Genomic DNA, 27,674 nt, shown 5'->3' with positions numbered 1-27,674 from the left:
GTTTTCAAGTAAAAGGAAGAGTCACATTTTTTTTCTTTTTAAGATTTTATTTAATAGAGCACGATCAGGGGGGTGGGCAGAGGAAGGAGCAGGCTCCCCGCCGAGCAGGGAGCCCTGATGTGGGGCTCGATCCCAGAACCTTGGGATCATGACCTGAGCTGAAGGCAGATGTTTAACTGACCGAGCCACCCAGGCACCACTTTCTCACTTAAGACAAAAGCTAGAATGATTAAGTTTGGTGAGGAAGGCATGTCAAAAGCTGAGATAGGCTGAAAGGTAGGCCTCTGGCCCCAGTTTGCCAAGGTGCAAAGGAAAAGTTCTTGAAGGAAATTAAAAGTGCTACTCCAGTGAACACACAAATGATGAGAAAGCAAAACCCCTTATGCTAGTACAGAGAAAGTTACAGCGGTCTGAATAGAAGATCAAACTAGTCACAACATTCCCTTAGGCCAAAGCCTAATCCATAGCAAGACCTTAACTCTCTTCAGTTCTATGAAGGCTGAGAGAGATGAGGAAACTGCGGAAGTAAAGTTTGGTTCATGAGGCTTAAGGAAAGAAGCTGTCTCGGGCGCCTGGGTGGCTCAATGGGTTAAGCGTCTGCCTTCGGCTCAGGTCATGACCCCAGGGTCCTGGGATTGAGCTCTGCATCGGGCTCCCTGTTTAGTGGGGAGCCTGCTTCTCCCTCTTCCTCTGCCTGCAGCCTCCCTCCTGCTTATGCTCTGTCAAATAAATAAATAAAACCTTTAAAAAAGAAAGAAAGAAAGGAGCTGTCTCTGTAACATAAAAGCGCAAGGTGCTGCAGCAAATTATCGAGAAGATCTAGCTAAGATAATTATTGAAGGTGGCTAGCCTAAACAACAGACTTTCAGTGTAAATGAAACCGCCTTATATTGAAAAATGATGTCATCTAGGACTTTAGCTAGAGAGAAGTCTATACCTGGCTTCAAAGGACAGGCTGACTCTCCTGTTAGGGGCTAAATAGCTGGTGACTCTAAGTTAAAGCTAATGCTCATTTACCACTCTGAAAATCCTAGAGCCCGTAAGAATTATGTTAAATCTACTCTGTGTTCTACAAATGGAAAAACAAAGCCTGGATGGCAGTACGTGTGTTTACAACATGGATGACTGAATATTTTAAGCCCACTGTTGAGACCTATTGCTCAGGAGAAAAAGATGCCTTTCAAAATACTAGTGCTCACTGACAATGCACCTGGTCAGCAAGAGCTCTGACTGAGATGCACAATGAGATTAATGTTTTCATGTCTGCTAACAGAACATCCCTGACGCAGCCCATGGATCAAAGAGTAATTTTGACTTTCAAGTTTCATTGTTTAAGGAGTACATTTTATAAGGCTATAAGTGATTCCTCTGATGGATCTGGGAAAAATAAATTGAAAACTTTCTGGAAAGGAATCGCTTCTCGGCCTTTTGGCTAAGATCAAGTGAAAACTTTCTGGAAAGGATTCACTATTCTGGATGCCATTTTAAGAACATTCATGATTCATGGAAAGTAGTCAAAATATGAATATAAACAGGAGCTTGGAGGAAGTTGATTTTAACCCTCATGGAGGACTTTGAGGGGTTCAAGACTCTGGGGGGAGGGGGAGTAACTACAGATGTGGAAATAGCAAGAGAAGTAGAATTAGAAGTGGATCCTAAAGATGTGACTGAATCCCTGCAATCTCAGGATAAAACTCTTAACAGATGAGGAGTTGCTTCTTACCGATGAACAAAGTGGTTTTTTTTGAGAGGAAATCTATTCATGGTGAAGACGCTGTGAAGATTGTTGAATATTACATAAACTTAGTTGACAAAGCAGCAGCAGAGTTTGAGAGAGCTCTCTCCAATTTTGGAAGAAGTTCCAATGTGGTTAAATGCTATCAAATAACATTACACACTACAGAGAAAACATTCATGAAAGAAAGAGTCAACTGATGTGGCTAACTTCATTCCTGTCTTAAGAAATTAAACAGCCACCCCAGCCTTCAGCAACTACCACCCTGATCAGTCAGCAGCCACCCACATGGAGACAAGACCCTCCACTAGCAAAAAAAAAAAAAAAAAAATTACAACTTACTGAAAGCTCAGATGATTAAACAGTTTTGAGCTAAGCATCTTTCCACAGGGTGCATTTGAAATCACGCCTCTTTGTTACAAGTACATAATCCAAGGCAGAGCTTCTTAAAAAAATGTTTTGAAAGGGACCGGATTTAAGTGCTTTTAAACCCAAGTTGTAACACTATCTGGGTACAGGGTTGCCCTATATAAGCATAATAGACACATTATGAACACATAAAGAACTACTATGTTCCCTCACTTAGGTATTTTAGAGTCATTTAACAGAATAAATGCTAGATATTGGAGCTAAACCAGAGGAGAGATCTAGGAGTAGATAATAAAGCTAAGAGAATATTATTCATTTAAAATTGGAGTGCAATATAAAAACAGGGAAACAAGTTGTTTATGCCAGAGGAAAAAAAAAACACAACTAAGAACCAGCAGGAAGGAGTAAATTATGAGAGTTCAAAAAATTTACTAATAAAAAAATCACCACTGTTATTGTATATGGTTAAAGTCTATTATTGGTTTCAAAATATGGTTTCCACAGAAACTGTTAAAATTTCTACTGTATTGGAATTAGAAGTAATGAAAGAGTTTGGACAGTCTAAGATCTTAAGTCTGTTAGCGATAAGGTCAAACTTAATTTTAGAATTTCGAAGTCCTTTACCACTTCTCCAAAGAAAATATTTTTTATAGTGTTATTACTTTGTTCCTTTATTCATGATTGAAATAAGATTCATCCATTTGCCTCTGCCGCTCAAGGCACCACTGATCACACCCTTGTCTTTTCCAGAAATAAAGAGACTATCTTAAAGGAATTTTTAAAAATCTTCACTATAACTGCCCTGACATTTCAACTATTTTAGGATAAATGGAAAGTTTAAACAGGTTAGTCAATCTTAGTTCTACAGAGAAAATAGAATAAAACAAAAACAATGGTGCTATGACAGCCATGTTTTACTGAAGATGGTTTTAATTTCCACTATTTAATGTTTAATGTGGTGTGTCACTGTAGGCATCTTAAAATTATAGCCTATTCTTCGTTCTTCAAATAAAGAAGTCATATATGTTCAAACTTGGCCACAACAATCACACAATTAGAGAACAGTATGAGAACAGGACTTTTGCTGCATCCTACCCACTGGATCCTGGCTACTGCCGTACCCTGTCATTCTGGGCTCATTCTACTGTATCAGTTCTGGCCCCTCTACATTCCCTGGGCCCAAATCACAGCGTGGACCCTAAAGACATAGACCCTGTTTCCATGGGTGATCTCCTCGTGCTCACACCTCAGACACTCGCACCACTCCCTCAGCAACAGTGCCTGTGTCCCCGGTGCCTTAGAAGTTGGGCATAGTCCTGACCCTGGGACCCAGCACTACTGCTGCTCTGAGGGCTAATGCACCAGACCAGACAGCCGGAGGAATCCCCTGAACACGGACGTCCCTCCACAAGCAAAATGGAGAACAGAGGGACCCAAGCAGCCTTTACCAACAAGGGTCCCAAAAGGCCAAGCCATCCCTTCTACTGCAGACACCTGCATCCTTGGTCACCAAGAACACCAATAGTGACCACAAATGAAGGAACTAAGTGACTACACCACTGTACGTTCCCCATAATCAGAGATGCTGCATCCCATCCAGACAGGGCCTCTGTAGCCATGAGTAGGTGAAACTCAATCCACACTAAAACAAGTTCAAAAAGGGTAGAGGATGGGACTACTTCCTCAGTATCAGCCATATCAACTCAAAACCACTGGAAACATGAGAAAATACGACACCACCAAAGAAATAAAATAATTTTTAGTAACTGACCTCAAAGAATGGCAAGGTACAAATTTACATAAAGAATTCAAAATAATTTTAAGGAAGCTCAGAGAGATTCAAGAGAACACAGACAACTCAATGAACTCTCCCCCTCAAAATAAAGTCTTAAAGAAAGAAAAACAAAATGAGGCAAGTAAATGTGTAGAGATTTTGTATATGATGTTTAGCTTAAAATGAACTGTTATGTCTTATTTAAGCCTCATGAAAATTACAGAGCAAAATCTATAGTAGATACACAAAAGACAGAAAAACATCAAAGCATACCACTATAAAAAAGAAAAAATCAATTTACAGTGACAGAAAAAGATACAAAGGAACTACAGAACAATCTGAAAACAAATTAGCATAAAGTCCTTGTCTATCAACAATTACTCCAAATGTAAATGAATTAAATTATCCAGTGAAAAGACACAGAATGGCTGAATAAAAATAAAAAACAAGATCCAACTATATGCTGCATTTAAGGAACTCACGTCAAGGACACGCATAGTGAAAGTGAAAGAATAAAAGATATTCCCTTCAAATAAAAATAAAAGAGCACGGGTAGCTATATTTAAATCAGAAAACACAGACTGAATCAAAACCTGTAACAGATAAAGAAGGTCATTATATGAGGACAAGGGGGTCGATTCATTAAGAGAATATAACCATTATAAATATGTATATATGCCCAACACTGGAACATCTAAATATATTAAGCAATTAACAGGTCCAAAGACAGAAATAGTTAGCAATAGTAAGAGACTTCAACATGCCACTTTCAACATTGCAGAGATGATCTAGAAATGAAATCAATAAAGAAATAATGGAATTAAACTATACATTAGACCAAATGGAGCTGACAGACATATACAGAATATCCAATAGCAGCAAAATACTCATTTTTCTCATGTGTACAGGAAATATTCTCCAGAAGAGAGATGTTGAGTCACAAAACAAATCTTAACAAATTTAAATTGAAATCATATCAAGTATCTTTTTTGACCACAATGGTATAAAATGAGAAATCTCAATAACATTAGAAAAGCTGGAAAATTAAATATGTGGAAATGAAACCCATTTCTAAATAACAAATGGATCAAAGAATAAATCAAAAGGGAAATCTAAAATATATCTCAACACAAGTGAAATAGACACACAACCTAATAAAACCTATGGGATGCATCAAGGACAGTTTTAAGTGGGAAATTTACAGTAATAAGCACCTACATTAGTATAGAATTGTTGAATCATTATACTGTACCCTGAAACTAACATCACACTGCATGTTGATTATACTTTAATTAAAAAAAAAATCACAAATGATCTAACTTTACACTCAAGGAACTCTAGGAATAAGGAAGGAAATACAGATTAGAGCAGAAATAAATGAAATAGAGATGAGAAAGACAACAGAAAAAAATCAATGAAACTAAAAGTAGGGGGTTTTTTTTGAAAAATAAAATTGACAAACCCTTAGCTAGACCAAGAAAAAGGAGTGAAGAGTCCAATAAAATCAGAAATGAGGGGTGCCTGGGTGGCTCAGTCGGTTGAATGTCTGAATCATGATTTAGGCTCACGTCATGATCTCAACGTCCTGAGACTGAGCGCTGCATTGGGCTCTGCACTCTGCGCAGAGTCAGCCTGTCCCTCTCCCTCCTCCTCTGCCCCTCCCCCATGTTTGCTTGCTCTAAAATAAAATCTTTAAAAAAATCAAAAATGAAAAAGAAGACATTACAACTGATACCACAGAAATACCAATGCCAAAAAATTTGATAACATGGAACCTGGAACCAAAGGGCTTTACTGGTGAATTCTAGCAACACTTAAGGAAGAATTAATACCAATCTATAGCAAACTCTCTCAAAAAGTTGAGATTGCCCTCATATAAAAGCCAGTAAAAGACAGTTTAAGAAAATTACAGGCCGATATCCCTAATTATCTTAGGTATAAATAATTTATATTATATTATATTATATTATATTATATTAATTCAACAAAATACTAGCAAACTGAATTCTAGAGCACATTACAAGGATCATGTGCCATGATCAAGTGGGATTTATCACTGGGATAAAAGGATGGTTCTTGGGGCGCCTGGGTGGCTCAGTCATTAAGCATCTGCCTTTGGCTCAGGTCATGGTCCCAGGGTCCTGGGATCGAGCCCCACATCGGGCTCCCTGACCCGCGGGAAGCCTGCTTCTCCCTCTCCCACTCCCCTGCTTGTGTTCCCTCTCTTGCTGTGTCTCTCTCTGTCAAATAAATAAATAAAATCTTAAAAAAAAAAAAAAAAAGGATGGTTCAATATACACAAAACAGTAAATGTGATATGCCACATTAACTGAATGCAGAAAAATCACATCACCTCAATAGATGTAAATAAGCATTTGACAAAATTCAACATTCTTTCTCATGATAAAACTTCGCAACATATAAGGTATAGAAAGAATGTATCAAAACATGATAAAGGCCGTATATGACAAGCCCATAGCTAAAAGATTTTCCTCAAACATCAGGAACAAGACAAGGATGCTCACTTTCACCAGTTTTATTAAACATAGTTCTACAAGTCCTAGCCAGACCTATGAGGCAGAAAAATAAGTGGCATCCAAGTCAGAGAGAAGTAAAATGATCTCTGTTTGTAAATGACATGATTTTTTTATATATAGAAAACCTTACAGGCTCCACCAAAAACTATTAAATTCAGTAAGGTTTCAGGATACAAAAATCAACATACCAAAATAAGCTATATTCTATACAATAACAGTGAGCTATCTGAAAGAGAAATCAAGAGAACCACTTGATAGCATCAAGAACAATAGAAAACTTAGGAATTAATTAAACAAGGAGGTTAAATATCTGTACACTGAAAACAAGATTTTGATCAAAAAAATTGAAGATACAAGTAAATGAAAAGATATCCCATGCCTTAGATTGGAAGAATTAATACCTTTAAAGTCTTTGTGACACAAAGTGATCTACACATTCAATGCAATCCCTATTAAAATTCCAATGGCATTTTTCACAGAAATAGAAAAACATTCTAAAATTCATCTGAAACCACAAAAGATCCCAAATAGCTAAAGTGATGCTGAGAAAGAAAAGCAAAGCTGGAGACATTATGCTTCCTGATTTCCAACTATATTGCAAAGCTACTGTAATCAGAACATTATAAAACTGTCCTGGCATAAAAACAGGTACACAGACCAAGGACAGAATAGAAAGCCAAGAAATAAACCCACACATATATATTCAGCTAGTCTTTGACAGGGTGCCAAGAACCCATAATGAAGAAGGGATAGTCTCTTCAATAAACACTGTTGGGAATCTGGATATCCACATGCAGAAGAATGAAACTGGAGCCCTATCTTACATCATTTTCAACAACAAACACCAATCTTGAAATGGATTAAAGACTTAAATGTAAGACCTGAAACCATAAAACTCCCAAAAGAAAACCTATGGTAAAAACTCCCTGACATTGGTCTGGGCAATGACTTTTTTGGATATGTTGCCAAAAATACAGACAACAAAGGCAAAAATAAACAAATGGGATTATCTCAAACTAAAGCTTCTGCACAGCAAAGAAAACCAACAAAATAAAAAGCTAACCTATGGAATGGGAGAAAATGTTTGAAACCATATATCTGATAAAGGGTTCACAACCAAAATCTTTAAGAAACTCATATAATTCAACAGGAAAAAAAAAAGATTTAAAAATGGGCAAAGGACATGAATACACATTTTTCCAAAGAAGACATACAAATGGCCAACAAAAAAGAAGGTCTATGAGTAGATGCTCAACAATTCTATCAAGGAAATGCAAATCAAAACCATGAGGAAGTACCGTTTCATACCTGTTAGGATAGCTATTATCAAAAAGCTGAAAGATTATCAAGTGTTAGGATGTTGAGAAAAGGGAACCTTTGTACACTGTAAGAATGTAAATTTATCCCATTTCATGAATGTGATTCTTTATGGAATTACAAATACATGTAAAAAAGAAAGCATGATTCATTTAACTACTTTTTTGAAGATCAATCTTTTTTTCTGAATGAACTGAGTGATCAAAATCACATTTTTATAGAGGTATTACCAATAGGTCTAAAACATGTCCTTGCTGTCAGAGTTCTTATAATTTTGTCTTTAGTCTGACCCTAGTAGTATAATCTTTATGCTATGAAAATGTCCTAATTTGTCTTGCCAATATTCATTAATTAAATTTTGACAGGGATACCTAACTACCTATTAACCCCAAACTAAATCTGAAAATTCTATACCATACAATGGACTATAATTTCTATAATCTCAACTCCATTGGTTCCTAGGTGCTTAATCTCTTTGACCTCTTTGAAATATATTTGTGATGTTTATCTGGGCAATATTCATTAAGATAATTTCATAGCATAAAGATTATAATACTAGGCTCGGACCAAAAACAAAATTATAAGAACTCTGATAGCACTATTATCTACAGCTCTAGTGAGAAGAATAAAAATCTGATTTAAATAACGGATGATACCCATATGGAAATCTTCTGCACTACTGCCATCTGGAGAAATTGTTTATGTAAAAGAATAAATTTTTAATTGCATTTAGACTCCTACGTAGCTACGTTGTCTAATGCTTATTTTTATGTCATTAAATATTTAATTTTCACATAAAACACATTTTCCTCATAAACTTCATAGTACGATACTCAACAAGAGTTCTTTTTTGAAATATAAATTTCCCATACCTATCTATCATATTTTCTGTTTTGATGAAAGGTTTTTGAATATTATTTGCCATTGTAATTTCTTATGTAAAATACTTGAAAAATTGCTGTGGGTTCTGTTACTGGATTTTGCTATTTGTTGTGTTTAGTTTACTTCCTTGGCAAAAAGTTAAGTATTATTTTTAGAGTAGAAAAAAATAAATGAAAAAATTGGGACCCCAGATTTTAATAGTTTATTGAATTTTTTCACAGGGAAGTAGGTTTTTGAAAACATACTTGTATCATATTCTTCTATACTCCTAATGATAAATTTAGAAAAGATAACTCAGAGTCATTAGGCTATATTTCCATTAAAATTCACTTGAGTATTCACTAAAAGTATTCTTGCTCATATACACTCTAATATATGTTTTAACTTAGAAGAGAGGTTTACATTTAAATTGAGAAGAGCAGAACCATTAATATAAATGGAGAAAGAAAGGAGATACATAATGGCAAAATGGGAAATAGGCAAATGTCATTAAGGCATAAAATTCCATGTGTGTGTGAGAGAAATCACTGTGTAACACCAAGCAAAATTGGTCTGTCAATAAAATTAGGTCAGAGATTTTTTTAGATCTTACATATAAGGGAATCACAAGATCATAGAATTCAGTTTTAGGAATGATTTTTTTTTTTCTCCTAAAAAATGTTTTTATCCATGAATTTCTGAAGCTTTTAGAAAGAACAATTTATCTCATAACATTAGTATCAAAGAAGAACTAAAAGTATGAAAGTTACTTATTGGAATGGTCATAAAGCTCTTTTCAAAACTGTATTTTTTTTTCCTACACTTACCAAAGTTGCTTTAAAACAAGGGTAAAAAGCCATAAAAAAATATGCAGCTATGATTATGTACCATAAAAAGTATGCAACTGGAAAAACAGGATAGTTAGAGAAGAAAAATAATAGAATAATCACATAATCAAATCATACTCTTCATGCCCTTTTAACATAATGTGCTGTTTTCCCTTACTGCCTAAGCAAGTCTCTTGAACTCCCAGATAAAAAAGTAAGCAATGTGATAGGGATTTATAAACCTCCAGGAAATTGTTTGATTGTATCAATAAAAGAAATAAGCTCTAGATATTTTACAGACTAGAAATCCAGTTTTCAGGGGTGTTACAGAAGAGGTCTTCCAAGATGAGACACTACCTAATAGTTAATATAGCCCACAGAAATATCTAGGCTGAAGATCTTAGGGTAAGAAACACATTTGTTATTAATTGGAAGGTAAATTCACCCTGCAATAAGGACATTGGAAGACATAAGAAGAATTGATTGTCCAGACTTTATTACATCTAAAACAACACTGAAATGGGCCCTGTTTTTTTGTTTTTTGTTTTTTAGGGTTGTAGTATTTTTTTTTTTTTTTAAGATTTTATTTATTTATTTGACAGAGAGGGACACAGCAAGAGAGGGAACACAAGCAGGGGGAGTGGGAGAGGAAGAAGCAGGCTTCCCGAGGAGCAGGGAACCTGATGCTGGGCTCAATCCCAGGGTTCTAGGATCATGACCTAAGCCAAAGGCAGACCCTTAATGGCTGAGCCACCCAGGCGCCCCTAGGGTTGTAGTTTGTTAAGTGCTTTTAGAACAACAAAGTAGAAATTACTTTTGAGAATGTCTAAAAAAAAAAAAAAAATTAGTTACCAAAATTTAACTACTTATTCAAACTGAAGAAATTTTATGGGACTAAGCAGGTTATATGTTAATATTAGTAGAAAGCTCAACAACAACAGATTGGGATCATGAAGACCCACAGTATTAACTTAGAGATCCTCAGATGGTTGCTGATCTTAGCTGGGCAAATCAGTGGAATAAGCCTAAGGCAGAATTGAGACTGGAAATAAGAGGTCAAATAATAATAATATCCAGGCAAAATCAGCATCTGATAGAATAGCAATCTAGACCAATTTTCTGTTTGTTTTCCATCTAGGAAGTGTGTGTTAACATGTGTCCATTAATTAAATATTGATTGAATAAAAGCCATCGCCACATTACGCTAGGCACTGAGGAGATGATATAAACACAACAGTTTCTGGATTCAAGACAGTAATTTCAAAGTGAAAATGCATATGCAATAAATGACAGAATGGAAAAGTCTCATTAATTATGCAAAAATTTTTAATCAATTTCCTCTCAGTTTAACCCTGGGTGATTTGAAGGTCAGTTATAAAAAATAAATTATTTTTAAAAAATAATTTTAACTATACTAAAATGAAATTGAGGAAAAATCTAGTGTCTACATAAGAATATAGCAATATAAACTTATTTTTTGCTGCATAAAAAAGTTCACCTTATACACTGGGATGAATCAGGGTTATTCATTTATATTTGACAACTAGACATCCCAGGTATTGTTTTATTAAACATTGATAATATATCTATAATGTCCTAAACTATGCCTTGTTTATGAAGAAATGAAATTTATTCTTTCTGGAATTTATCCTATTCTAAATGTTTAAGATTTATAACTATTTTATAATTAAAAACAGTGGAGGGATTTTTAAATATTCTGATGCTATAAGTATGAAATGAAACATATACTGCTTTTGATTTTTGTATTAGGTACGACACAAATATTAAAAAGCTCATCAATTTCTTAATAAAATTAAAGAGAAAATACAGCTTTTTCTAGTCAGTAATTGGGATCATCTCTCAATTTTTGTCAAATTTTCATAGGGATATCACATATATATATACAGCTTTAAAAGTCAACTATATTAACCAGACAGGTCAAAAATCTTGCCCTATAATGCCCTTCTTTGCCACCAATATAAAAACAAACATGGTCGTATACATAAATTAGTATACCAATAAAGTAAAGGAAAGCCATGATAAAAGAACATAATTGTTCTTGGTAATGAGGACCCAGAAATATCCAATGTGTCATCTTAAAGAAGATACTCTATGAAATTTACCTTTAAAAAACTTTGATATTACAAATAAAATGATTTCTTTTTTTTTTTTTTTCAAATAAAATGATTTCTTAACTGGTAAACAATATTTCGCTAAGAATATAAGGGAGCCAGCAAGCCAAACATAAAGATAACAGAGCATTATAAATGTATGATAATAGAAAGCCAAATTAACATTTTACAAATGATAGTGAAAAAGTTGTACATTTAATATAAGAGTTGCATACCAAAGTGATTTTAGTGAAAATAAGAAAAGCCACATATATGAAATGATCAATATGGGTGAAATTTTGATACAAACAAAAATTCATGAATATATAAATCCAACAGAAATTTAAATCAGACGGTTGATATAACCCAAATTACACCAAGATGTATAGGACTAGAAAATATAGGATAATTATTTTGGAGTGGGGGGGAATCACAGGATGCAGAGAAGATTGCTGTGTAATTATCAAGTCAAATCTAGAATATAATTATACTTCACATTATTTGAAAATAACATGAAATAGTTTACTTAAAAAAACAAATTTCTTAAATTTATAAATACATACCATGTTCTAAAAGGAGTTTATGGTTGAACAATATGTACAAAACATATATATAGCCATTAGACTAAAGTCTTTACTAAATATCAAAAACAGCTTGAGAGAGATTGGGAAGACAAAATCATGATTATAAACAATAACGTCCATACATAAAAATGCAAATATACTACATAGGCTAATCTGTGTACTGAATTTTAATTAAAACAAAATATGTTTTGGTGGTTGCCTTTGCTTCTAGGATGGGCTCTAGGAAAACTTATATTATTTTTTTTAAAGATTTTATTTATTTGAGAGAGAGTAAGAGAGGGGTGAGACTCCCCACTGAGCAGGGAACCAGACATGGGGCTGGATCCTGGGACTCTGGGATCATGACCTGAGCCAAAGGTAGACGCTTAACCGACTGAGCCACCCAGGCGCCCCAAAACTTGTTATATTAAATAGAAATCTTTCCTTTTGCTATTCCCTCTATCCCCCATTCCTTTAGAGGTATTTAAACCAATCTCATCACAATTTCTCAAGAATTTTATCCTAATATATTTTCTGTATCTTCTCTCTTCTCATTAATTAATGCTGTCTCGGTAACACTGCCTAAGAGCTATATCCTTAAAATCTCTATTCACTGCAGTCAAGAAAAAATAATATGAACCTACTGGATGCTTCATATTAGGCTAATCATTATATGTTACATTGCATCTCCCTTAAAATGAAAATACCATGAGTGCATAAAAGTGCTAGAGCTCAAAAGCCCAGACTTTTTTGCAAGTGAAGGAAACCATCAATAAAATGAAAAGGCAACTTACTGAATGGGAAATGATATTCCCAAATGATAAATCTGATAAGGGGTTAATATTCAAAATATATAAAGAACTTAGACAACTCAACACCAAAAAAACCCCCAAAAAACAATTAAAAAAGTGGGCAGATGACCTGAAAAGACAATTTTCCAAAGATATACAGATAGCAAACAGACACATGAAGAGATGTTCAACATCACTAATCATAAGGAAAATGCAAATCAAAACCACAATGAGATATCACCTTACAACTGTCAAAATGACTAAAATGAGAAAGACAAGAAATAACAAGTGTTGGCAAGGATGTACAGAAAAAGGAACTCACATGCATTTATTGGTTGGGAGTGTAAAATGGTGCAGCCGCTATAGAAAACAGAATGGAGTCTCCTCAAAAATTTAAAAAATAGAAATGCCATCCAATCCAGTAACTCCACTACTGGGTATTTACCCAAAGAATACAAAAACACTAATTCAAAAAGAGATATGCGCCCTTATGTTTTTTGCAGCATTATTCAAAATAGCCAAGATATGGAAGCAACCCAAGTGTCCACTGATAGATGAATGGATAAAGAAGATATGGTATACAAATACAATGGAATATTAGTTATAAAATGGTTGAGATCTTGCCATTTGCAACAACACGGATAGATCTAGAAGGTATTACGCTAAATAAAATAAGTCAGACAAGGACAAATACCGTATTATTCACTTATATGTGGAATCTAGAAAACAAAATATAAACGAACAAAAAGCAGAAACAGACCAATTAATTCAGACAACAAACTAATGGTTGCCAGAGGGGAGTGGGTTGGAGGGATGGACAAATTAGGTAAAGGGGAGTGGGAGATACAGTTTTTGGTTATGGAATAAATAAGTCATGGGATAAAATGTACAGCAAAGGGCATATAGTCAATAATATTTTAGTAGTGTTATATGACGACAGACGGTAGCTACACTTGTGGTGAGCATACATAGCATAATGCATGGACTTGTCAAATCACTATGTCCTCTACCTGAAACTAATGTAACACTGCATGTCAACTGTACTTCAGTAAAAAAAAAAAAAAAAAAGCCCATCCCTACTAATTATCTGTTTAGTGCATGTGATAAGGGAATTTGAACTGAAACAGTAATTAGTAAGAATGTTACTGAATTTTCACTCTAGCACTGATTCTCAACTAAGGTGGCAGGGGCAAGTGTAATGAAAAATTTTGAAATGAGTAAAACCATGTTTTTGGCTATTACCATGAAGGAAAGAGATCAAATGGCACTTACTGACTTGAAGCCAGTGATGCTGAATGTTTAGCAGTGCACAGGACAGAGTTACACAATAAAAAATAAGCCAACATCCCAATATTGACCTTTTGATAAATACTGAAGGAGTGAATAAATACCTTGTATATCATCCTAGGAACCTTAGAAGGGACAATGGGGAAGATGTCGTTGGAGAAGGGAACTTTGCTCCAGATCTACAAATCACAACACAGAGCACAATTTATATTTTCCTCATTTGAAATGTCTCTCCTGACTGCTTCAGAAGCAAAACTGATTTAACATTGTGAAGTAAATAGGCTCTGGCTTCTTTGCTAGAATAACAGTGAATATATGCTTACGAGTAATGGTTTTAATTGATGCAATGACTTTTAGGAAAATCAAAGCATGTGTGTGTGAAGGGTGTGTTGAGTGCTTTGGGGGTTAGATTTATATTCGTAATTATATTTTCCTTTGCCTAACCTTAAAACTATTTTGCATATACTAGCACACACAAATAAAAAGGCGTACTCCAGGAATACGTAGGAGTTGATGGAAGTGAACACAATATTACATATTCTCCATGAATAAAGCCCTGGGAAATCCATAAACACCTGATATTTAATAAATAACCTTATTTAGTATCTTAGTCTTTTATTATATTTAACGGCAGGTCACAAAATCTTTTTTGTAAATAAAAAATATCAATATTTTATAAAGGCTCAAATATATGGTTAAATCCTACCATTTAATGATACAAGTTTATAGAATCTTTGAATTTATGGTCACTGATCACATATATTAATATTACTAAAAAATAAAAGCACAAAAAAAGCATATGAAATTCCAGAAGGGGCAAGTCTACAGCAACAAAAAAATAGGTCAGTTTTGTCTGGGGCTGGGAGTTGGATGGGCAGAGGATGGGGAGAAAATGAATGTTTATGGGTTTCTTATTGGGGTGAAAATGTTCTAAAATTGTGGTCATGGTCGTGAATATACTAAAACCCCCTGAATTTATACTTTAAATGGATGAAATTTATGTTGTATGAATTATATTTCAATAAAGTTTTAAAAAGTATATAAGGAGAATTGATTAAATGCTGATACTTTGGCATCCAGCTGGGTGATGGGGCTATGGTATATCCATACCTTCCACTGACAAGAACTGGTAACCCTTCGAGAACATGGACCAGTGCTCATTCTCATAGCCACTGGACTCTGGGCAGTTTGCTTTTACAACTTTGTGAGCAGCTTTCAGAACCTCCAGTTCAAATGGTGTGCAGCTCAGGGTGGGAGCACTCCTCAACGGGAGCTGGGCCTCCTTGGATTCCCTCCGTCAAACCCAGGGATACCATCTTGGTTGGCCACTGTGCCCTGAAATGAAAGCCAGGAGGACCTAACCACCTCCAAGGTCCCTTTTCCTCCCATTCCTGCCCCATCCTGGCTTTGGTCCATTCATCCCCTCTGGGAGAGCTCATGGTGGTCCCAGCCTCGGAGAGGGGAGACAGGAAGGGACAGTCGGTGGTCAAATGGCCTGGTCTCACCCTGCTTCCTCAATATCTGATAGGCCTCTAACCTTGACCTCTAAAGGCTCAATAGCAGAAAGGTTTTTATAATTTTGAATTTTTGCAGCTTTAAAACGAATGCTGTAGCTCAATTTTTAAAAAGTGATCATTCGTGTAGTGGAGATACACAATAAGATACTACACACAAAATCTTCATATTTTCCTACTAACTTTTTACAATGAAATTACATGTATTTAAACTCTAAGTTTACATAAAAATCATTTTAAGCATATCAATGTGAAACCTGTGAAGTGTTCAGTTTTCATGTAAAAAAGGGAAAGTTTAGTATTTTGTTACAAGCTAGACAAAATAAGCCTAAAGGTTATCATGTACAAAAGACATTTTTGGAAAAAAAAAAAAAAGTATTTGATATATGGATATAAAAAAACTATGTGAATTAGAAGAGTCTGGCATATGGTCAATCTTTGAGAAAGGAGGCAAGAATATCTTTTCAATAAACGGTGTTGGGAAAACAGGACAACTACATGTAAAAGAATGAAACTGGACTGTTTTCTAACACCATACACAAGAATAAACTCAAAATGGATTAAAGATCTAAATGTGAGACCTGAAACCATAAAAATCCTAGAAGAGAGCACAGGCAATTTCCCTGACATTGGCCGTAGCAACATTTTTCTAGATATGTCTCCTAAGGCCAGGGAAATAAAAGTAAAAAAAAAAAAAAAAAAATTATTGGGACTACATCAAAATAAAACGTTTTTGCACAACAAAGGAAACAATGAAACAAAAAGACAACCCACTGAATGGGAGAAGATATTTACAAATGATATCCAATAAAAGGTTAATATCCAAAATATATAAAGAACTTCTACAACTCAGCACCAAAAAACCCCAAACAATCGTATTAAAAAATGGGCAGAGGACCCTGAGTAGACATTTTTCCAAGATACATACAGATGACAAACAGACATGTGAAAAGATGCTCAACATCATTAATCATCAAGGAAATTCAAATCAAAACTACAGTGGATATCACCTCACATGTTAGAATGACTAAAATAAAAAACACAAGAAACAACAAGTATTGGTGAAGATCTTGTAGAGAAAAAGAAACCCTTGTGCACTGTTGATGGGAATATAAAGAGGTACAGCCACTGTAGAAACAGTTTGGAGGTTCCTCAAAAAACTAAAACTAATAATATATGTTCCAATTATCCCACTACTGGGTATTTACTAAGGGAAAATGAAAACACTAAAAAGATATATGCACCCGTATGTTCATTGTAGCATTATTTACAGGCCAAGATATGGAAGCAACCCAAGTGTCCACTGATATATGAATGGATAAAGAAGATTTATACACAGACACACAGAAACACACATACACACACACACACACACACACACACACACACACAGAGGAATATTATGCAGCCATAAAAAAGGATGAGATTGTGCAATCTGAGACAACGTGGATGGACCTAGACAGTATTGTGTTAAGTAAAATAAGTCAGAGAAAGACAAATGCCTTATGACTCCACTCATAAATGGAATCCGAAGAAAGAAAAAAAAGAAAAGCAGAATCAGAACTATAAACAGAGAACTGATGTTTGCCAGAAAGGAAGGAGCGGGGGTTTGGATAAAATACGTAAAGCAGAGAGGGAGATACAGACCTCAACTTTATTCCCATGCATAAGTCATGGGAATAAAAAGCAGAACATAAGGAATACAGTCAGTGATACTGTATTAGCAATGTAATGGGATAAAAACGGTAGCTAAACTTGTGGAGAACATAGCATAAAGAATAAATTTGTCAAATCACTAAGTTGTACATGTGAAGCTAATGTAACAGTGTGTGTCAACTATATTCAAACTTAGAAAATAAAAAAATGTCTAAATAAATTAATTTAATGAAAAAAATGTCTGTTAATGAAACAAGGAAAAAAAAAAAAGAATACAGAGTCCAGAAAGTACAGAGAAAGAGAAAGAAATCCTGTTACAGACTGACTAAAGAGTTTAATGATAAAAAGGTGTAACTGAACTAGAAGAGCACATAAGACTATATAAACTCAGATAAAGAACAAGACAAAATATTAAATAATATAATTATGAAAGGTATAAAAATGTATGAAATGGAAAAGGTTACATAAGATCAAAGTTCTTAAGTCAATGAACAGAAAAGAATAAGTTTCAATATATTAAACAATTATGAATTTCTGATGATGACAGAGAAATTTGAAAAAACAGGTAATAATTTGGAAAAAATATTACCAACATACTAAAAAATCAGGGGGTAAAGGAGGGATAGCTGCATAAAGTCACTAAGTATTTTCATTTCTTTAAAAGGTATGCTCATTATCTTTTACTTGGTTTCTGTATATATATAAATAGATTCTTAGAAATTTATAGTTTTATTTTTTTTAAGATTTTATTTATTTGTGAGAGAGAGAGTGCACACAAGCAGGGGGAGGGGCAGGCAGAGGGAGAAGCAGGCTCCCTGCTGAGCAAGGAGCCCCATAAAGGCATAAGGGACTCAATACCAGGACCTTGGGATCAGGACCTGAGCGGAAGGCAGATACTTAACCAACTGAGCCACCCAGGCGTCCCAAGTTTATTTTTTAATATCTGCTATGTACAAAGTTAACCCTGTGGCAGACAGAAATTTTATGTAACACTTTTTAATCCTCATTTTCTTAAGAAAGGTAATTTGATAGATAATTAGGTGGGAGGGGTCATAGGCCAAAAAATGAAAATACACAAATGTACATATAAAATGTTGATCTGCAGAAGTAAATAGGATAGTTCAATATAAGACAACAGAATGCAACACAGGTAGTTATTTTAGTATGTATTAAGATTTATAATACCCAGTGTGAGTGACGATGTCAGGAGACTTCTATTCTCATACCCCATTAGAGTATAATTTGGAGGATGCTATTTGGAAAATGAGGTCAGATTCTGTCAGAATTAAAAGCTGTACTTATTTTCTTTCAGATCTTCTACCTTTAGAAATGTGTCCAATAGAAATAGTTGTTGTGGATGCTTGGGTGGCTCAGTCAGTTAAGCATCTGCCTTCGGCTCAGGTCCTGATCCCAGGGTGCTAGGATCAAGGCCCGCATTCGGCTCCCTGCCCAGTGGGGAGCCTGCTTCTCCCTCTCCCACTGCTGCTCCCCCTGCTTGTGCACTCTCTTTCTCTGTCAAATAAATAAAATCTTAAAAAAAAAAAAGGAAAATAAATGTTGTTGCTAAAAAAAAAAAGAGAAACATTTGTTGCTTATACTAACAGAAAAAAAATATACCCAATATAAATGTACTTTCAGAAGGAATAATTTAATATATACTAATTTCTGCCAAGTACTAGCATGTAAACTTGAGCAAGCACTTAACCTGTTTATATTCCAGTTTTCTTTTCTGAAAGGTGAGTTAATATTAATGAGAGGAAACTCTATGTTATTAATATTAAATGAGTTAAGTGTTCTGCACTTATTAGTGTTCTGCAAATACTACGTAGAGCTGAGCCAGCCTTACCTGTAAACATATGGACAATGTGGAGGGAATGATAGAGGAACATGATGGAGGGAAACTGGTCATGAAAGAGCTAATGTACCAGAGGTGACCATGTACCTTGGCCCCCAGTATATTTTGGGATCTCCTCATTACAGCAGTGTAGCTTTTCCTTTAGTAAAATTACTATTCCATTTTCATGTGTGTTTATGTATGTATGTTTTGTCAGTGGATAAAATTTTAAAAATCAAACTGCTAATTGTAGTTTCTTCTCAGCAGGAAAACAGTGCTACGGGTAAAAGTGAACTTGAATTTTTAACTCTGTGCATTTTAAGTTTTTTATTTTTTTCTAATAAAGACCTTTTTTAATAACATAAAAACAATGGAAAGAATATGGAATAACATACTAATTGCCCAATTATCTAGAATTTTATAGAACATATCTAATTTTTATAGGAACCATGTAAGTTACAGGCAATGTGTGTTTTTTTGTTTTTTGGTTTTTTTTTTTTTACTAATGAGGATGTGGAGAATCAGAGATTTAACTATTTTAAAATTACTCTGAGAATATATGTTTAAACTGGGACATAAACCTGGGTCACTGAATTTAGGGCTCATCTTCTTTTACTATGTGCTAAATTTAAGTTTCCTTTAAATTAACTGTGTTCTTAACTTAGTGTTAAAAGTCTTTTATGAGGGTGTTTAGTCTCATTTTGTGATAATGTCTTCATTTTCATTATTTAATAAATTTATTAGGACATCTTTATTCAATTTTCATTTCGTACCTGGCACTGTCCTACATCCTAAGAATTCAGAACTAAGTATTAGTACAGTGCTACTTCTTAAGAGGCTGGGCCTCTGACAGCTCAATAAATTATCAGTCCCAAATTGATAGATACAATGTTACATACGTCTCTATTAACATTATGATGATTCAAATTATCCAAGTTTCAAAATTCCTTAAAAAAAAAACAACAGCATAAGATTGAATTGGCAAAAGGAGGAAATGTCATCAGTAAGCCTAAACTAAGGAAAATTGCTTAGAACATTTTGAAAACACGCATTTCTTTTCCCCTACCATTGGAGCATTCTGCTAACGCTGGACAATTCTGGAGAACCAACAAATGACATTAGTGCTTCATTTAAAAATCAATATCCATGTTCATGTTATGAATTTCAGTGGTTTTTAGGTATGGGTCTCTCAAAAAGCTAATTCCTCAGATGTGCTCCTGAAGATAGTGCTGACAGATGGAACTGAGCTATCAACACCAAGTGACAACAATGTCTGATCTTATTTTATATCCTCAAATTATACAAAAGAAGAGAAAGCAGAGAACAAAAAAGTGGTATGTGTTAACCAGAAACTGTTTTGCTATTTCTGATTTTCATTTAGTTCATTCCATACCAGCCATTATTGTAAAAGTAAGTACTGGCTCATTACATTTGGAAATGTTAAGAAAGTTATTAACATTCCATGACATAACATGGGGAAGTATATTTGAAGCTTTTAAAATTTGCAGCTTTGGGCCAACATCAGAAGAGTTTACACTTCTCACACTCATCTAAAATCTAAAGAAGGCTTGTATGCTTCCATGAGGATCATATCATTTAAGTTCAGGAAATGATTTCTCCTCATAGTCACAGCAGTACAATTAGATGAAATGCATAGGAACGCATTCTGAGACCTCTCAGCCTCACCAGTAATCCAATCACTGAACAGTATGCAAATGACCTAACAGGAATACAATCAGAACTACAAGAGCAACTAATTTCCATTTCTATTACTGCTTAATGAGATTGTGCTGTAATTTTAAGGCAGTGGAAACCTCCAGGAAGGGTTTTTCTTTTTTCTTCTTCTTCTTCTTCATTTCTTTTTGCTTTATTGCAACTACTTCCTCCAATTAGACCAAGTGAGAAATTATTGCCTTATCTGATTCCAGGACTACAAAATGTTTCTAAAATAAGTTTTTCTCCTTACGAGTGTTTTTTGAAGTTTGCTAACATAAGAATTAAAAAGTGTAGCCATAACACTCTTGATTTTCTTCACTGTACTTATAAGTGTGATATTTAACAATCTAGATTCTAAGAGACCTCCTTGATCTATATCCTATCACTTAGCCTGTCAACTCTTCTAAGATTAAAATACCTTCCAGAGAAAGTTACTTCTTAGGCACTGAAATTCAGTATGTAGAAAAGTTCTTTCCAGGTATCTTAGTTAAGGCTAGTGTAGAACACAATCATAAAAATCACTTAACATTTGAAGTGAAAGGATACTTAGAAATTATATCCACTCACTAGATTTCTCCTTCATTCTACAAATGAGATGCAAAAAGGTTAAAATTATCTACCCAATGGTTCAGAGAGCTGCTGATGGAGCTACCTATCATGTCTCCTGACGTGGAGTTAATTAGGTTTGCATTTCTGTTTTCTTCTCTAACTTCCATTCTTTCCTTCCTTGCATTATGACTCCATAGTATTAATAGTTACTAAAGTATTTAATCTCTATGAATTTATGCTATATGAATTATGCTTAGTGCTTTTTCTATTTTTAATCCTTAAAACAGCCAGTGGAATGGGTGCAATTATTTACCCCTTTTTATAGATAATACAATCTGGAAAGTTTAAGGGACTTTCCTAAAGTTGCTCAGTAAATGATGTTATGAGGAAAATAAACACATATCTGTATGACCCAAGGCCAAAGCTCTTAAGCACAACTGGAAATTACTCCAGTAATATTCCATGTGCTTACATTGCTCTATCTCCTGGATCCAGATATTTCACTTCCCTGTAAGGGTCACCCAAAACTAACTTTTAAAAGTACTCTTATTAACTAATTCACCGTAAGGAATGATGAATGATGGTAACAATGTATTATCTTTCTGGGGATATTTGATTTTTATCGAAGGGACAATGTTATAAGCCAGAAATTTAAAATTTTAGTGTTAGAAATTCACCCTTCAGTGATTGGTAGTTAAAAAAAAAAGACTTAGGGTCAAGAGAACCTTTGTTGTGTCCTTGATTTATTACCTCTCATGGAATATGATGAAAAGAAACCAGGTTTTAGAAATATAGTTTATTTCTAACTGACTCCAAACTCATTGGATGGAGGATTCGGGGAAGCTTATATTTTTGAGCCTCAATTTTCTTTGGAAAAAGTTTGGACATAATAATGCACCCAATGTATAGAATTATTAAATTATATTTTATAACCATTTCATTCATTGAATGGGGAGATTAAGGATACAATAAACAATTTAATTTTCTAAATTTAAAGGTCTTTTTACTTAAGTCATAGATTTTTAGAGAAAACGAGACAATCCCTATGGTCTAGTGATGTTGAAATTTTTCCTCTAAGGTGATTTGATGATGCAGTGGGAATGGAAGATGGATAGTGGGTCTGGAATGGCTCTCCCATCTCCATCCACACATCACTCAGATAATCTCCGATTTTATATAATAAACATGTATTTCATTCTTACATTAGATTTCACTTTAAGAACGAAACCCATGGCTAAAAATAACTTGAAATTCATTGATTTTGTACAAATCCTTTACTTTACCGGTAAGCAAAATACCTTAATAATTTTCTACATCCTATAATATACTCTATTGTACAAAATACATGTTTCAACAAAACTGTTCAAATCAGTCTATGTTATCAGTTTTGTACCCATGTTTTTTGTATAAGATATTTTATAGGAACTTATTCTCTTCAATATTGTTTAAAATATGTTAAGTTCGGGCGCCTGGGTGACTCAGTTGGTTAAGCGACTGCCTTCGGCTCAGGTCATGATCCCAGGGTCCTGGGATCGAGTCCCGCATCAGGCTCCCCCTGCTCTGTGGGGAGCCTGCTTCTCCCTCTGCCTCTGCCTGCCACTCACCCTGCTTGTGCTCTCTCTCTCTGTCAAATAAATAAATAAAATCTTAAAAAAAAAAAAAAATGTTAAGTTTAGTACATGGTTTTGTAAACTCCAAAAAATATATACCTTTTTTTCTCGCAATAATGTATGTATTTTTTTCTCTTTTAAAAAGAAAACTCTCGGGGCGCCTGGGTGGCTCAGTCGTTAAGTGTCTGCCTTTGGCTTAGGTCATGATCCCGGGGTCCTGGGATCGAACCCTGCATCGGGCTCTCTGCTCTGTGGGAAGCCTGCTCTGCCTCTCCCACTCCCCCTGCTTGTGTTCCCTCTCTCGCTGTTCTCTCTCTGTCAAATAAATAAATAAAATCTTTAAAAAAAAAGAAAAAGAAAAGAAAAAGAAAACTCTCAAAAATATCTAATAGCTATTCATGATTTTCACTACAGAGCCCTTTAATCTTTCTACCCGAGTGGCTTACTGTATCTTAATCACTGTTTATTTTAAAACAGTAAACTTATTCCTTATAAACTTTTTATAATTATAATTCTAAATACTGTATTCACACTCATGATTTAGACTGTTTTTGTCCAAATATATTAATAGAACAATTTACATTAAATCCACAGAATCTAAATACTTTGAATTGTTATTAACCAATTTCAGTTTTAACTGAGTCAGTATTATACAATATTAATTTGGCTTTTAATAATATACTAAGAACATTATGAAAACTTAAATCAACTATAGGTTATTCTAATACTACATGAAATATTAATTATAAATTTGTTATTAAAATCTTTAGGTGGAACAATGAAGAACTTTTATTGTATGACAGAGAATCCACGCTTAGAAATTTTTGTTAGAAAAAGTTATACAAAATTCTGATTTTGTGTTTATTGTTCCTATCTTTTTGGTTATGCTTTCATGAAAAATGTAATATCCTTAGATAATATATTAAGTTTTTATTTTCTTTATATTCTTACATTTTGCTACATGTAATTTTCTGGGCCTCATAATTTATGTTCAACAGTTACTCTAATATTCATCCATGCTCTTAAAGGCAACTGTAGGATTCCATTATACCACAATGTATTTGTATATTCATTTGTCAGTGTACAGTGGGATCTGTTCAGTGTTTTACCGTCAAAAAATAGTAAAATGTTAAATGATCATCTGTATATATTTATACATGTTTGCAGGCATGCATGTGCAAAATGTTGCTAATTATATACCTCAAAATGGAACTGGTGTCTCAGAGGATATATAAATCTCAAACAAAAAAGGTAAATTGTCTTCCAAAGTTCTTGTATCAATTTCAGTTAACACCAGCAGTACCCAAAGGTTTCTTAAGTACTATGTTCTTCAAATCTTTCTATATTATCAGATGCCTTCATTTTTATCCATCTGGTAGATTATAAAATAATATCTCACTGTGGTTTTCTACTCCACTGGTTATTATGAGATAGAACATTGTTTCTAATGTTTTGGGGCTATATTTATTTCTTCTATTAAATGCATCTTCGTATCTCCTGACCACTTTATATTAATTCGAACTTTAAAACATTTTTTACAGAAATTATATATTCTGGATATTATTCCTGTGTCAATTAGAAGTGTTATGATTTCTTTGTCCTAGGTTATAAATTTCCCTTATACTTTTAATTGTATCATTTGAGGCATACAAGCTAACTTCTATTCCTAATATACAAAGACATTTTATAATGAGTAGATGCTTTTATCACATATTTATTCTTATTGACATGTTTTACATATTTTTTCCCTTTAATCTGTTATACTTTCTGTATTAGGGTTCTCCTAAGAAGCCGAAGGAGAGAAAGGTAAATATCTACATATATAACATCTATCTATCTGTCTAGAGAGCTTTTTAGGGAATTGGCTTATCTGACTGTGGAGGCTGGCAAACTAGAGACCTAGGGAAGAGCTGATGTTGCAGTTCCAAAATCCAAAGGTAGTCTGCTGGCAAATTCCCTCTTCCTTGAAAGAGTATTATGGACTTTAATTGACCAGATCAGGGCATACCCAGTTAGGACTACAACATATGAATTTTGAAGGGGTACAATTCAGCCTATAACACTTTCCATATGTTTCTGGAGTAAATGAAACTAAGTCATATTTATATGAATATTTTTATCACATAGTTTATAAAATGTGTGTATGCATATGTATGTATGTGTGTGTGAATACGGGGCATAATAAGACAGTATAACATTGTAATTAAGAACAAGGAGCCTAATTGCCTGCTTTTGCATCTAAGACACACCACTTATAACATGTGATTTACAGATGGATAGTTTTTAGAGTGAGATTTAATATATGCTAAATACTCAGTGTTTTCTAGAAAGTTGATAAGGGTGATGATAACATATTTATAAATTTGTAGCATATTTGAGATTTTTTGCATTATTTTGTCCACCATATTGGCCTGAATGGTAGACAAAATAATGGCCACCCCAAAATGCTCATCTCCTAATACGTGGAACCTGTAAATATGTTCTCTTACATGGCAAAGGAGAATTAAGGTAGCAGATGCAATTAAGGTTGCTAAGCAGCTGATGTTAAATTAGGGAGATTATACTGGATTATCCAGGTGGACCCAGTGTAATCGCAATGGTCCTTAGATGTGGAAGAGGGAGGCAGAAGACCCAGAGTGATGCGGTGTAAGAAAGGCTCAACCATATAGTGCTGGCTTTGAAAATGCGAGGGGTCTATGAGCAGGCAATGTGTGTAATTACTAGAAGCTGAAAAAGAGGAGAAAATGGAGTTTCCTGTAGAACGTCCTTTAAAGAATGCAGCTCTTGATTTTAGCTCAGTGAGACCTATTTTGGACTTGTGACCTAAAATCTGTAAAATAATTAGTGTTCTTTTAACCCACTAAATTTTTGGAACTGACTACAGCAGCCATAGGAAACCACTGCAGATTTCAGAACTTCAAAGTGGGATGCTGCTATACCAAATACCTGCAAATGTGGAGGTGGCTTTGAAGTTGGACAGTGGGCAGGGGCTATGATCTTAAGGAACAAGGCTTAGATAGCCTTGAACAGATGAGTAGAAATAAGAATGTTAACCATTCTGCTGGTGAAGACTCAGAGGAAGTGAGGACCATGGTAGAGAAAACATTATTGGCATCATGTTTCACATTAGGATTAATACAGTTTTTGCATTATAGAATTGCCATCTAGTTAAGTAAAATGTGTTCACATAACTTTTAGGGAGTGGAATAGGTGATGTATAGGGTTTAAAGGGTAAAAAATCAATGCCTATTTAAGTGCATATTAGGTCATTTTTACTTCACTAATTAGCACAATAAGGTATCACTCCATGTTAGTGCAACAAGAGTTGCCCATCAGTCCACACCTTGCACGATGTCATCTATGCCCCAAATCCTGTTCTTTAGCTTCTCCAGGCATTTTCTGGCTAGTCCTTTAACCATAACTTAACTATAATCTGTATCTTTCTTTACATTCTTCAGCATAATTACAATAGCTCCTTTAAAATCCTTATCTGTTAATTCTAACGTGGTTATCTCAAGGTTGGGCTCACATCGCTTCCATTGATGATATATCAAGTACAACACAGGACGTATGACTATATTTCTTCTGTTCTATTTGCCCGAGATACCAGGACTTTAATCTTGTATCAAGACCACCTTTGGAGTTTAATGTCTCTCATATCTCCCTCAAATTTTCACCGGGCTTTTTTAAGGCTACTTTTAAAATATGGATATTTCAACATATTTAAATAATTTTGCACTGATTATAATTATCGGTTTTTCTTTGTTGGCATAGATGTCTTTTTTTTTGCATATGAAATACACACAGTTGTGCCACGACTCATACTGGTAGAGACAGTGTCAAAGCACCCATATGTAGTAATAGAAATTTCATAAAACTTATGATTTATAATTTTAGCATGTGATCATTTGGGTCATATATTCCACAATTTACTTAGCTATTTTCATGTTCTTTTAGGAGATCTACCGTATTTCCTCAATTAAAAAAAAAAGTCTGCCCTATCTTGGGAGGGCAGGAGGAAATATGAATTTTGCTATTTCTGTGTTTGACCTCACCCTCTCCTTTAACTAAATAAGTTCTTTCAAAAGGGTCTTATTTTGTTCTCTGTAGATTTTTAAAGATGACTAACTAAAATTACAAGGAACGTGGCCAATTGAGAGCTAGGCTTGATAAAAACAAAACAAGCAAACCCCAAATCCAAAAGTAGCAAATAAACTCAGTGGAAATAAAGCTATTCAGATACCTGTAATCAAAAAAACAAATAACTATTTTCTAAGTTTCCTGAGTATTTTCAGTGTTATCCTTTTTAGGATTTGACACTTTCAGAAGCCACGTTTTTTTTCTGGCAAATTTTACCCATTACTTTCTAGAAGATAATCAGAAAAGGTAGATTTAAAAAAAAAAATTCAGCCATTGAGAAACCAAAAGAAAAAAAAAAAGAATGATTAGAGATATTCATGAAAATGTTTGGGAAAGTACTGAGGCTTTTCCCAGAATTGTACCTGTATTCTACACACACGCACACTATTAAGTCCCCATTTTGAAATACTTAAAAATGATCTTTTGAAAACAGTTAACATTCTTTGTACATAAACATCTTAAAATCTCTTCAGCTCTGACTGA

At 34.3% G+C, this 27,674-nt stretch overlaps 1 long non-coding RNA gene across 1 annotated transcript in view; it reads left to right on the top strand.

The window, feature by feature from the left end:
- Positions 1-24,563, top strand: part of LOC145721152 (uncharacterized) — an 83,688-nt gene extending 59,125 nt beyond the window's left edge. The window contains exons 2-4 of the long non-coding RNA XR_014144617.1: positions 20,355-20,510; positions 22,649-22,726; positions 24,219-24,563. This is a non-coding gene — a long non-coding RNA (uncharacterized LOC145721152). The remainder of the gene's footprint in view (positions 1-20,354; positions 20,511-22,648; positions 22,727-24,218) is intronic.
- Positions 24,564-27,674: the final 3,111 nt, after the last annotated feature.

Source organism: Leptonychotes weddellii, chromosome 4, assembly GCF_054177405.1.
Source record: "Leptonychotes weddellii isolate Sample4059 chromosome 4, ASM5417740v2, whole genome shotgun sequence".
NCBI classification, from domain to species: domain Eukaryota; kingdom Metazoa; phylum Chordata; class Mammalia; order Carnivora; family Phocidae; genus Leptonychotes; species Leptonychotes weddellii.
Note: the sequence above shows the minus strand (reverse complement) of the source record. Positions and strands in the feature narration are given on the sequence as shown.